General features: G+C 37.3%; 1 pseudogene; it reads right to left on the reverse strand.

Moving 5' to 3' along the window:
- Positions 1-15,306, reverse strand: part of LOC139718081 (uncharacterized) — a 105,606-nt pseudogene that overhangs the window by 45,700 nt on the left and 44,600 nt on the right.

Raw genomic sequence — 15,306 nt, forward strand, 5'->3', positions numbered from 1 at the left:
GGCATGGCAACAGATGAGACGGGGAGGGATGTTACATCTCTTTACCAGTAACTTCATGACTACAGGCTTAAAGGGGAATGAAACCCAACTGTGCATGTCGATTGATTGAATCCAGCAATGTTACAAGAACACGTCAGTGAAAGTTTCAGGAAAACTGGACAATCTGTTCATGAGTATAATATGAACTTTTCACATTTTGATGCAGCCATCGGTGGATGAGAATACTACTACAAACAATTTATGATGTCATGCATGAAAAATGATAAAAAGAAAATTTAACAAAAAATCAACAACTTAACATTTCATTTTTTTAAATCAAAAGCAGTTTAATTCCCTTGACTTATCACTGCCACATGTTAAGGGTATAATTATTCCCCCTGCTTTCTGTAAAAAAGAGGCAAGTCAAGTGCTCTTTTGTTATGCTAGAGAAGTGAAAATATGCACATCTCCACCTCCTAAATCACGATTTAATATATCAAGGGTCAAACCAAGTATACAGCAACACAGACACCCAGAATTATAAAATGCAAAACTCAATTTGGAAAACACCATCTGATAGCAAAAGGCCAGAGGTAATATGAGATAGGTTCATCTCTAGATGTTTGGAAATAACATGACTGGCAGCTGGCTGTCTCGGGGCTCAAGCAAGCATTGTTCAATTTATAGCATGAAAACATGTTTCAAAACACTTTCACAAATGAGTTATTTGCCAATCAGCTTTGGGGCTACAGTACCTGCTGCCGTCAAGGCAGTGAGAGTGGCGTGGTGGACTTAAAGGGCAAGTCCACCTTCATAGACATGAGGATTGAGTGAATGCAGAAATATTTGATAGTAGAAAACATCAGTGAGAGTTTGAAGAAAACTGGATGAGCCATTTAAAAGATGTGAATTTTTGAAGCTTCTGCTCAGTCACTGCTGGATGAAAAGACTACTAGAGCTTGTGATGTCACATGTGTAGAACGATATAAAGAAAATGCAAAGAAAATTTAACATATTTTCACTTTTCTCGCATAATGAAAAAACACATACTTGACTTACTCTTTCAGAAGGCAGGGGGAATAACATTACCCCCAACATACATCAGTGGCAAGACAAGGAATTGTGCACTTTTTTCAAAAAAAAAAAATCGTGAAATTCTGTTTTTATTTTCGTCAAATCGTTCTGCCCACGTGACATTATGCACTGTAGTAGTCTTCTCATTCAGCAGTGACTGGTATAATAGGTATTTTAAAAATTCATAACTTTTGAATGGATTGTCAGATTTTCCCCAAACTTTCACTGATGTGTTCTACTGATATTGCTGAATTCACTCAACCCACATGTATATTAATGAAGGTGGACTTGTCCTTTAATTCATCAAGGGTCAAAACAAGTATACACCAAAACAGGCACTCAGAATTGTATAAACTCACTTTGGAAAACACCTGCTGATAGCAATTGGCCAGATATAATATGAGATACATGTTTGAAAATAACATGATTCAATGCTGCTTGTCTGGGGTTCAAGAACGTATTGTTCAATTCACATGAAAACATGTTTCAAAACACTTTCGCAAATGAACTATTTGCTGACCCTGTCTCCGCCTCAAGAACGTACGTTCAACTTGCATGAAAACATGTTTCAAAACACTTTCACAAATGAGCTATTTGCCAATCCGCTTTGGGGCTACAGTACCTGCTGCCATCAAGGCAATGAAAGTGGTATGGTGGACTTTACAGGTTGATGGATGCTCATTTTAATCGCCCCAGGGGGTGATGCGTTCCATCATATTGATGGGGATTCCAGATTTCTCCACTCACAAAGGGATAAACGGCAATCTCGCATGATGAATTGCTGATTGCAACACCATCATTCACATGATGGTGATCATCTCGGCACTTGGAGTGCAAATTTTGTCGATATGAATTGCCACTACAGTCATATTTGTACGCAGAAAACTGAGTATAATGCTTTATATGAACAGCCTATGTCACATTAAATGTTTTTTGGAGGGTGCTACTTGTAATATGTGACAATATGGACGACATTTTCCCTGAGTCAGCGACAAAAGGGAGTATTCATTATGCTTCATGCATATAATGTTGTTGATAGAGTGCCCCATGAATAACTGCTGCTGTTTATATACCAGAGAGTGAACGTCTGTGCAATGTGCATAAAAATTGTAATTAAACTTATTTTTTAATATTGGGCCTATAAATAATTGTTCGTTTTTTGTTTTTGTTTTTTGTGTTTTGTTTTTGTTCTGTTCTGTTCTGTTTTGTTTTGTTTTTTGCTCTGTAACGTTATCACGAGCATTCTCTGTACACAGAGTAGGCCTTAATGGCATTTTGAGCTCTTGATTCAGATGGGATTTATAAAAACGTACAAATTAATGTGATACCTACACTTCTTAAGGTCATGCCCGTGCCATTGTACAGCATCAAATTGTATTATAATTTGATACCAAATCTGCAAAAAGTGGTAATCATGACACTTTTTGTGGATTCAGTAAAAGCATTAACATTTGTAGAACACATCAGTGAAAGTTTGAGGAAAATCGGACGATCGATGCAAAAGTTCTGCATTTTAAAAATATTGGTGTTGGAACTGCTGGATGAGGAGACTACTAGAGGCTATGACGTATGAGTGGACAACAATATAAAGAAAATATAACAGGAATTCCACAAAAATTTACTTTTCGAGCAAAATGAAAGAGTACTTGACAAACCGCTTCCAGAAAGCAGGGGGAATAATTACTACCCCTAACATATGTCAGTATCAAGTTGAAGGAATGTGTAATTTTCATGAAAAATGAGTTTTTATTAAATTCCCTTTATATTTTCTTTATATTGAAGTCCACTCATACATTATAACCTCTAGTAGTCTCCTTACCCAGCAGTTCCAACACCAAAACTTAAAAAATTCATAACTTTTGCATCGATTGCCCGATTTTCCTCAAACTTTCACTGATGTCTTTAACTAATGTTGCTGCTTTCACTCAACCCACATTGCTCTTTGGGTTTACATTCCCTTTTAATAATGTGCACGCTAATTTCACAAATTTTATGAGAGCCAAGATTTGCAAAATCAAAAATTCAGGCAAAAGTTTTTTTTTCTACAATATAAGCATTGAATGCCAGTGGCAATTCGCAAAAATTTCATGCCAGAAAAAAGGCCATCGACTCCAATTTTGCTAAAAATTTCATGCCGCAATCACACGTACAATGTGTATCTCGTTTTACAATATACATTGTATTACAGTGGTATCTCGGGTTTCATCATGTTTTTTGCATACAGGCATATGCATGACCCTTCTTTTTCAAGTGATTTAACATCCACTCATCAACGTCCAAAAATCTCCATGCCAAGATATATAGGAATGAAGTCCTGAAGATAAAGGGGCATTCGAGACGAGTTTCAGAATTTCACATCATGTACAGTGTAGTACCAGTACATAAATCAATCGCTCCATACATGTGTAGATTTGTGGAATTTATTGTGGTCCTTGAGCAGAGACACAATACTCTGAATAAGAAATTACACTGAACAATGATGACATAGGAGGCTCACATACATGTATTTCACAAATGTACCAGTGTAATTCCATTTAATACAATACTGCTTGCTTGCAAGTTCACCAGTGTATAATCTACGCATACCTTCTTCTTTTGTTCTGCTTCTTTGAGCCCCAACTCATGCATTCTTACGGTGAGGCTGCCCATGTCATCATCCTCGTTCATTACAATTTGTTATAAATCTTGAAAACATTTTTATTCTTCATCCAAATCATTACAAATCCTGAAACTCTATACTCAGTAGAGTTATAGTGGAAAAATGAGCAAAGAAAGTGGGATTCCACCGGGATACGAACCCGAGACCTCCAGATTGCTATATCCCGGTGCTCTACCGACTGAGCTATAGCAAGCCCTAGTTCAGTGTTCGTCCCAGAAACCCTAAATTCTCAATGCTCGGATGGTCAGAAGCTATAGCAGTGTGTTTGTGTGTGACATACACGCACACACTTAAACCTGGCATAAACCCGAAGGACAATTCAACTTAGGGATAAATGCGAGGGATCACCGAAGTGGCGCAGCTTTTTGAGTATGTAACAAATACAGACAGAATAAAACTGACCAGAAAGAATATAATATATTAGTGGAAAATGAGCAAAGAAAATGGGATTTATAGTTGTCATTAAATGTAAGAATCTGAAAATCATCCAGAGGTCTCCTTTAAAGGGTGTGTACAGTTCTGGTTGAGGTGAGGATTATAGCTTTTAACGTTTTGCGAGATATTCAGAAACCACTCTATGAGATGTCAAAGAGCATGCAATTCTAAGGGGTATCAAAAGTTTATTTGATGAAAATCGGTTTTGAAATGGCTGAGATATCCAAAAACAAGGTGGAACAAAGAGATCCTAATAAAAGGTGTGGCCTGTCGCCTTTAATTATTATCACTTTTTGGGATATCTCAGCCATTTGAAAACCAATATTCGTCAAATAAACGTTATATCCTTCTTAAAATTACATGCTCTTTCATATTTCATAAGAGGTTTCTCATTATCTCACTTACATAGGAATGTAAAAAACATGAATCCCCACCTCAACCAGTACTGTACAGTCCCTTTAATATAGATAATCTTTATAATGATGTGCTACATGCAGGCTCAACATTGATCAGCAAACCTGCATCCCTGAGTTCTCCCTGCTTAAAAGCCTCTCCTCTGTTATCCATTATTGTCTGTATCTAGATACACTGCATTTCACTCACATCTAGTGCACTGCATTTCACTCACATGTGCACTCATTAAAGAGGTTTGTGGAGCATGATCAAATTAACCTGAATTTACTGAGTAGATTTGTGCTTTAAAAGGGCAGGGCTTGCCATCCATAAGGCATGACGGGGTGGGGTGCAGCTGATGAAAGCATTTTAGGGTTCTTTTTTTTTTCAGAAATGCTGGCATCGGTAACAGAGCAAATGCCCAAAGTGTCACGTTTTGCATCATACTGACATGAGACGCCACACAATGCAACCTCATGGGAGACTGTAGAGATGAATTTCTTTGCATTCCAGACAGGTTTGATGGTCGAGTGAGGAAGTTGCAAGGAAGTTATTTTGAACAGAATACATTTTTCACGACTTTCGGGAAGAAAGACATCGTAACAGTAAAAGCATATTTTGTGTTACTGAATAAAAGTAAAACTAAAGTTGACCGTAAGGCATTTAATATCACTGAAAAGTTGGGGGGTTGTTTCAAAATGCACGATGATGAGCTGATACAATCAAATTTTTTTCCCATTTATTTATTTATTTATATGCCATTTCATTTCAGTTAATACATGCACTTCTGTGACATGGGAGAGTTTATGCCAACCTTTCCTATCTCTTTCATGGTTGAATGCAGCCAAACAAATTGATTCCTGTGCATTTCTCCATGTTGATTTCTACTACAAGTTGTTACTGGTGTCCCTCCCCTCATTTTGCCTTCTGCACTCCCTTGAACAAGAGTCTTTTCAATACGATTTCTTCCTATGATGTGTTTGAAAAGTCAGAGCTTTCGAACGAGTATCATCTCGCGCATGTCTCAGTATGACAAGCCACGATCCAATCTTGGTCTCTACAACCAAATCAATTAGTTTGGTTTTGAAACTGGGGGTCACCTCACTCAGGCGTGTACTGCATAAAATGGAATAGCTTTCGAGCAATTATATCCCTCTGTATAATGACCAGCCCTGATCCAATCTTCTCTAGATAACCCAATCAATTAGATTGGTTAAAGGGGAATTTACTGCAATCAGATTACACTGCGTAATATATGGAGTAGCTTTCGCATGACTGTCCCCTTCCATACGACCAGTCCTCACCCTATCAACAGTTAGTTTATTACGGGGGAATTTACCTAAATTACATTATATTGCATAATATGAAATTGGAAACCATACAACCTGTGGCCCTATTTAGGGCAGTATTTTCTAATATCCCAAGAAATTAAGACCATGAGATATTATCACTACATAGCATCACTATAAATATTGGTTCACATATCCCTGAGTCTGAAAAGACCTCTGAACTGTCAAGCCATATCATACATGTCATTATAGCTTACGGAGGCTTTCGTGTGTAGCATAGTAGTATACATTGTACACTACTGCATGGTGTGTACACAGTGTCCTTCGAATCATGCAGTGAGTTTGAACACCTCACAGTACCTCTTCTCGTGCTATCGCAAAATTTTGCCAAAGCAGGTATCCTGACAAACCAATTTGACATGGAGCAGGATCTATGGTGTAATTTTAGACTCTAAATCATTATAGTGGTCTACTGTGAAAGCAGTATTAATTTAATACCTCAAATGTAAATGTGTATTCACTGAATGCATAAATAGTGCTCAGCATGTCAATGAAGTTTGAGGAAAATCAGACAATCTGTTCAAAAGTTATGACTTTTTCTCAAACTTCACTTATGTGTAAACTACTACTATTTCTGCATTGACTGAACCCACGTGCATATTTGGAGTAAATTTCCCTTTACTCCACTCATATCACACACACTCTGAACAGGATACTGGCAAGTTATGGGGACGCAAAACATATAAACTGCATGATAAGAATGACACAGGCAAATGTCTATAAAGTACACAAAGTATGGCACTGTTACTGCACATCTAGGGCAATATCATTTCCCCAAATTGCTGGAAAGGGTTACTGGGCAAGGCACGTCATGTAATATGATACAGATATTGCCTTAATTTCCAGAGGTGCAATATAATGCTTGACATTCCAGCGGGAGTTATATTTTCCCTGATAGATTATATTTTCCCAGAAGCTGATGGTCTACATAAATACAAATCATTTATGCTAGCCCCTGGTAGCCAGTCAAATATTGGAATCACATTACCTACAAAATGTACATGATGTCACTGCTTGCAATATAACGATTTTGATAATTGCTGCATTGGTAATATGATTGCATTATAACATGTCTTATTACTGTAAAACACAATATTTTCGCGGCATGAAATTTTTGTGAATGGGAGCCGACAGCCTTATTCGCAGCATGAAATTTTCGTGAGTTGCCTTTAACATTCAATGCATATCGTAGACAAGACCTTTAGCGTGCATTTTACAGTATGCTGCATAGCATCTGCGATTGGAGTCGTGTTCAGACCCGATATAGATCTAGAGCAGAAATGCTGGGATTCTTCAGTGGGGTCAACATACCTCTCTAGGTTGGCTGCAGCAAAAGTGGGGTGCCACTGGACGTTGGCCCTCCAGAAGGGTGACCTTGGTCAGCGTGGGGCTGTCCCATGTGTCGGAAGGGGCGCTGGAGAGGGCGCAGGAGAGCTGCAATGCGAAGCACGCCCTCTCAGCCAGGTGGCTTAGGCTGTTCCACGACTTCATGTACGATGACTGTTGACCAAAAAAAAAAAAGAATCACAACTCTCCTTCATTCCAAATGGACATGTAAATACATACATTTCCCCCAAAAAATTATTGTTGTTGTTTTTTTTTTTTCATTTCCATTTCATTCATGGCTCTGCATTACACTTAAATGTTCAAATGTACAAAATAAATACACCTGTACATATGAAACATGATACTCAGTAGCTCCTGTCAAGAAGTATACTGAGACTTTGCAGTTGAATGTTCAGATAAACAAATGTGCAGATATTCAATATACAAAAAATACAAAATATGATTTCTTCTGTCACGGAGTACTATAACAAATGTGAATGAAATATTAAAAAAAGGCTCCCACCTCCCTCCTACTAATACATATTACAAATGAAAACCTCCTCTTCAATAAAAAACCTCTTCCTCAATTCCTTGGTCTGCACTCACAACGAAAGATACTGTAAAAGTAGTTATTTTCGAGCGAGTAATTTTTGGACTCGGCCGGGTGAGATGAATTTTGAGTATTTTTAATTCTACCGAATCGAGATATTTATTAGTGAAGCTCATGACATGAAAAAATATTTGAGTGTTTTTATTTTCACACTGGTTTCCGGTCGCGCGAAATATTTACGGAAATTTCCACCCTGAGAAGATTTTCACTTTTACCATTGATGAATTCTGTAGCTATCTATATAGAGATAGTCAGATCAAGATGAGTAGATAGTAGATAGTGAGATTGAGATGAAGAGATGAAAAGATAGAAAAAGACAAGACTCACAGAGATGAGCAGACAGATAGAAAGCATGAGAAAAAGGAGAGAGAGAATACCTGATATTGAATGACCTACATCTACCACCACACAAGTGCATACATAAAATACATGAAATATATGAATATATTATTTATATCAATTCATATATTATTCACATTGCCCACGCACGCACGCTATTATCATGAACAGTTGGCACATTATCTGGGCAAACACACTGAACTCATTCCTGGATTTTTCTGAGCATCAAACTCATTGTACACTGTATCATGACAGTAACACATGAATGACTTTCACAGCACTGCTACAAGGTATGATGCTAATATGAATGATGGATGCTTGCCTATATGAATGATGGATGCTTGCCTAGCAACGGTGTACCGAGTTGATAATTACACTTAATGGATACTCTTGGGACTCTTAACTGGGTACTTGCTGTACACTCAGTAAACTGTATGCCACAAAATGATTTGATTCACATAGGGCAGGCAGTGATAGAGAGTTTTGATAATCATTATCACTTGACCTTTGTGGGCTAAATGAACAAAAAAGGACCCATTTTTAATTAATAATATCAATATAGGACATTGATATAGGATATGATTGTGTCAAAACATTCTATGTAATAAATCAAAGTACCTTAGCTACTTTCAAGGATGTTAAAATATGATTTCATTCATACAGGCAGCCGAACATAGTAGTCTTGTACCATTAAAACTTGACATTTGTAGGCTATATGATAACAAAAATCCTTATGGGATGATTATGTTGATAAAGGATATGACTGTGTCAAAATATTTACTGGTGAAAAATTGAGCAAAGAAAATGGGGTTCCAACAGATCAATGATTACAACATCGCAAGTCTCTACTTATTTTAAAAGATTGATGAAATATAGCACATATCTTCAAGCATTGCAGCTATCAATCTTTATAGAAGCATCAATATATTTCATCTATGACTATACGATAAGGTATCACACCGCATAATCTTAATGATAGGCTTTACCATAAAAGCTAAGTTGTGCATCCTCCTTATTTGGAAGAAATCAGTTCCAATTGTTGGAAATACTTCCACTTCTGTTTTCCAACCAGAATTTGAGCAAAATGACATATTTCATCTATGATTATATAGGATATCATACTGCATAATTAAGGACAGGTTTTACCTTTAAAAGCTAGATGCATCCTCCTTTAAATTTGGAAGAAATCGGTCCCAAGTGCTTGAAATAAATTCTACTTCCACTTCTAACTTCCAACCAGAATCTCAGCAAAATTTGGCAGTTTTGTGCAGTAAATATTGCTACACATGAACCAGATAAACGGGCATCTTTAATATTTGTATGTTTAAGATGAATTCTTAAAAATTATCCTCAGAAGCCAGGAATATACATATAATTCACAGGTCATTTTGATGCAAAATTATCAGACAAAGTGATGCGTTACTCACACTGGCCTCATCCCCTTGGGCAGGCGGGGCAAGAAAAGTTTCCTTTGCCAGCAGAATGATTGTCCCGATGAGCCTCTCGTACTCGTGGGGCAAGTTGTTCCCAATCAGCGCCGTCAGGTTGCTGACCAGGATGGATCCAAAGAAGACCTGGAGAGTCATCCAGAGCAAGGGGAGAAAGAACGGGATTGAGGTTAGAATATTTACCAGTACTTAAAGGGATGATATAGTTTTGGTTGAGATGGGACATCACATTTCCAACTTTTTTTGTTGTGAGATAATAAAAAAACCTGTTATGAAATATGAAAGATCATACAATTCTAAGAGGAATTCAAACCTTATTTGATGAAAATTGGTTTTGCAAAGGCTGAGGTATCCAAAATAAAACGATCCTAATAAAACGTGGGACCCATCTTTTATTATGATCGCTTTGTTTTACTTTGTTTTTGGATATCTCAGCCACTCCAAAATCAATTTTCCTCAAATAAACCTGGAGTTCCTCTTGGAATTGTATGCTATTTAACATTATTTTCATAGAGTTGTTTCTACAGGTAGGCCTATCTCACAAAACGTCAAAAAGCTCAATCCTCACCTCAACCAATACTACGCAATCTCTTTAACCTGTTGTACAACCAGACACCTTTTTACTGAGGTGGCTTGTCCTCTGTGGACATGGAAAAAGAAACCGAAAAGGCAAGGCACAAATGACACATTCTCACACTCACTGATGGTAGCAATAAATGTTCCATAATCATTCTTTATATTACTGATTCAGAAGTTAACCTTCATCCTTCCTTTCTTTCTCTCATTCTCTTCCTCTTCCTATCTCTCTCTTTCTTCTCTCTCCCTCTCTCTATTTACCTCCGCCAAGTGAGGAGGTTAGGTTTTCGTTACCGTTGGTTTGTTTGTTCATTCGTTCGTTCGTTCGTTCGTTCGTTTGTCTGTGCGCAAAATAACTCAAAAAGCAGTTTAACGGATTGGGATGAAACTTGCAGGAAAGGTTGAGAATGACACAAGCACCAAACGAATAACTTTTGGTAGTGATCCGAGAATTTTGGAAGAATTTATGAAGGATTTTTGACGTTTGGTAGGTAGGGTCAATGAACTTGAGAGTTCAGGCTGCGCGTATTTGAGGTTTGCATGCGCGCACTAAAGTGCGTGCTCTAGTTTCTGCTAGGGCGAGGCGCGCCGTGCAGCTGAGGGTTTATGACGTAACAAAGGCTTCTATATTGGGAAATTGGGCAACTTTCAGCACACAACGCTATAAGTACTTATGGGTAGAAATCACTGATATCTCTATGGAAGAACAAGATTAGTGATGGAAATGAGCTGCATGCTTGGCGGAGGTCTGCGCTCTCAGAGTGCTTCTCTATTTATCTATGTGGGTAATTCCGTGAAGTTGGGGCACAAAGTGTGACATTTTAGCATAACTCAATACTAATTATGCTATACACATATATTGTTTATAGGCTTTACATTTGTATTGAGACTATACATTTTCCTGGAAATTTTGTGCCATTCAGACTCAATTTTGATGAAGTTATTAAAACGATATGTAACGGTGTCCTGTAGCATCGTGACGTGTCCATGTAGCATCATGATAGTTAAAATCTGGTCCTAAAAGACAAATTAATGTAATTAGCTTGACCAAAATTTGATATGATATGCATAATTACTAGATTAGTCAGATAGCTAAATATCTTAACTCTCCTTTCCACAGTTTTACTTTTACAAGAAAATTACACAATGTGTCACTATGCTACGCGGTGTCCACCAAATGTCACAAAAAAGGACACCGCATAGCATCGTGACACATTTTGTAATTTTCTTTTAAAATTAAAACTGTGTACAGGAAATTTGAGATATTTAGCTATCTCATTCAAATCTTGTAAATTATGCATATTGCATCAAATTTTGGTCAAGCTAACTGCCATAATTTGTCTCTAAGGACCAAATTTTAAAATATCATGATGCTACATGGACACGTCACGATGCTACAGGACACTGTTACATATTGTTTAGTAACTTCATCAAAATTGAGTCTGAATGGCACAAAATTTCCAGGAAAATGTGTGGCCTCAATGCAAATGTAAAGCCTACAAACAACAAATGTATAGCCTACAAACAATAAATGTATAGCATAATTAGGTGATACGCTATCAGCGTATCACCTATTGTGATTGTCAAAATCTCTCTTTATTTTTTTTTTATTCTTCTTTCTTTCTGGACAATTTTGTGTCGTCAATATCTCAACAATGACATTACGGAATGACATGAAATTTTCAGTCAACATGTCTCATAACAATATCTAGCCACAATAAGGTTTTCATGACAGTAACATATCTATGACGTCATCTAGGCGCCATTTTGTGATTTTCGGACCTTGTCACATGATCGATCATAACTTCATAACTAGATGTCATTTCTGCATCATTTTCGGTGGACATAAAGTTCAGGTCACGCTCTATCTTACTTTTTAACGCTAGTTACCCAGGTCTTCATTACGCGCGCCTACGCGCGCGTCAAAATTTTAAAAGGCTCAAAACGACTTCCCAATGGGAAATCTCGAAGTTTCAGACAATTTTAAGCGTTTCAAACATTTTCTCGCGTGCGCGTCCGTCCGCGCAATTTCACGCGCAGAGGGCGTAACCAACATGAAAATGCAATTTTTTTGACTGATTTGGATTCCTGATACTTTGAGTAACAATATCCACTGATTTCCGATCGATGTTGACCTATAACAAAGGAATGCACTGGCGTCAAAGTTGAAATTCCGCGCGCGCGTCTTTCTGCAAATATAGTGAAAAAACATGTCTTTGTTTATTTCGCCATAGCTCTTTAAATCGTCCGTTGACCCGATATTTCTATTGCATATTACAAAAGCATATGAATTGTAAATAACATTCCTAGTATCAATATTGCCAGGAAAACGCGATGAAGTGATCATATCGTCATTTTGAATAAAAAAAGTGGAATTGATTTTTTTGAGGTACTGTTTCTGACATTCATTTGCTCGTATCTCTGTTGTTTAAGCTCAATATTATCCCAAATTCACATATGTTGTCCTTTAAACATTTGCCTTTCAAGTCCATGTCATGGTTTTGAAATTTGATGACGTCATCATACTTTAAATTGTGATTAAAAGTAAAGATGCAAAATCGGACAAGTTTACGTGTTATGTCTATGGGAGGTGATTTTTTTTAAAAGCATGCATTGACTTAACAACGTTTAAGCACCTTTATCTCAGCTGATTTTGCTTCATTTCCTCTGAAACTTTAGTATGTTGTAGCTGAGACAATAAGCTGCAGTAATCATGCATTTTATTCTTTGAAATCTCCTCATCAGATTGACAATTTTGCAGTTTAAAACTGAAAATGAAAATGGAATGTGGACAAAACGATTCCTCATGTATCTTTCATATACATAAGTTTACGTTCCCCATATTTTCTCGTCGAGACGTATGGCCGAGTGGTTAAAGGCGCCGTCTCAGAGACGTGAGGTTGCGGGTTCGAACCCCACAAGATCACGAAACAATTTTTTTTTATTTTACTTTTTTTTCTTCAATTTGTATTATATATTCGTCCATGTAGAAATCACGTTCGTATATAAACGCACCTATACACACACACAGACACACACACACGCCATATCCCTCTTTTTTGTGTGTTGGAGACCACATTGCTTCGACTGCAGCAACATTTTGCAGGTTGACTTTGTCAAACCGATCATAGTATGTAATGACGACGACTGAGGTGTTGTACTTTGAACAATTGTCTTTCAAGACGATGTCATTGTTTTGTAATTTGATGACGTCATTACACTGAAAATTGTGATTAAAGGCAAGGTATCAAAACCAGCCGATTATAGGTTTTATGTCTGCGGGACGTATTTTTCCCAAGTTGCCAGAAATGGCATAGCGACCTCAGTCGTTACATGGCCGCTTTTCCGTCTAGCAATGCAATAGATGTTCACACGGCCACGTTAGTTGAGTGGGCATTGACTTTCCCCCTGTTATATCTATACATTGTTTTTTTTTTTTTGTCTTACCATTTCCGTGGATGACCCGTGGCCGAGTGGTTACAGAAACGGTTTCGCATGCACGCTCAATATAACTTCAAGGTGCCTATATCACATTCTTTTCTTTGTCGATCACAGATGACTGTCATCTGATGACCACAAGCGTATCACCTAACTCGTCCTCAATGTGACGAGTTTTCATGTCTCGTTCTTCTTTCTTTCTGGACAATTTTGTGTCATCAATATCTCAAGAATGACATTACGGAATAACATGACATTTTCAGAGAACATGTCTCATGACAATATCTAGCCACAATAAGGTTTTCATGACAGTAACATATCTATGACGTCGTCTAGGCGCCATTTTGTGATTTTTGGACCATGTTACATGATCGATCATAACTTCATAACTAAAGGTCATTTCTGTATCATTTTTTGTGGACATAAAGTTCAGGTCACGTTCTATCTTACTTCTTTTGATGCTAATTACCTAGGACATCATTAAGTGCGCGTAAGCGCGCGTCAAAATTTTAAAAGGCTCAAAACAACTTTCCAATGGGAAATCTCGAAGTTTCAGACAATTTTATGCGTTTCAAACAATTTTGCGCGTGCGCGTCCGTCCGCGCATTTTCGCGCGCACAGCGCGTCAGCAACATGAAAATACACTTTTTTTGACAGATTTGGATTCCTGATACTTTGAGCAACAATATCCATTGATTTCTAATCGATTCCTACAAATAACAAAGCAATGCACTTGCGTCAAAGTTCAAATTTCGCGTGCGCGTCTATGTGCAAATATAGTGAAAAAACATGTCTTTGTTTATTTCGCCATAGCTCTTTAAAACGTCAGGTGACCCTATGTTTTTATTGCATATTACAAAAGCAAATAAATTGGACATGACGTTTCAAGTATCATTATTTCCATAATTACATTATGACGTCATCATATCGTCATCTGAAATCAAAAAAGTGGAATTAATTTTTTTGAGGTACTGTTTCTGACATTCATTTGCTCGTATCTCTGTTGTTTAAGCTCAATATTATCCCAAATTCAGATATGTTGTACTTTGAACATTTGCCTTTCAAGTCCATGTCATGGTTTTGAAATTTGATGACGTCATCATGCTTTAAATTGTGTTTAAAGGTAAAGACGCAAAATCGGACAAGTTTACGTGTTATGTCTATGGGAGGTGATTTTTTTAGAAACCATGCATTGACTTGACAACGTTTAAGCACCTTTATCTCAGCTGATTTTGCTTCATTTCCTCTGAAACTTATTTATGTTGTAGCTGTGACAATAAGCTGCAGTAATCATGCATTTTATTCTTTGAAATCTCCTCATGAGGTTGACAATTTTGCAATTTAAAACTGAAAATGAGAATGGAATGCGGACCAAACGATTCCTGATTCATCTTTCACGTACATAAGCTTACGTTCCTCTAATTTTCTCGTCGAGACGTATGGTCGAGTGGTTAGAGGCGTCGTCTTAGAAACGTGAGGTTGCACACGTACGGGTTCGATCCTCACAAGAGCACGAAAGAAAATAATATATTTTTTTTACTTTTTTTCTTCAATAGAGTACTACACCTTCGTCCATGTAGAAATCACGTTTGCATGTAAACACACCTATACGCACACACTCACACAGTATACCTTTGTTTTGCGTTGGAGACTGCATTACTTCGACTGCTGCAAAATTAT

This window comes from Diadema antillarum, unplaced genomic scaffold, assembly GCF_040938485.1.
Source record: "Diadema antillarum isolate AM-2024a unplaced genomic scaffold, OU_Dant_1.0 scf00000088, whole genome shotgun sequence".
Classification (NCBI taxonomy): domain Eukaryota; kingdom Metazoa; phylum Echinodermata; class Echinoidea; order Diadematoida; family Diadematidae; genus Diadema; species Diadema antillarum.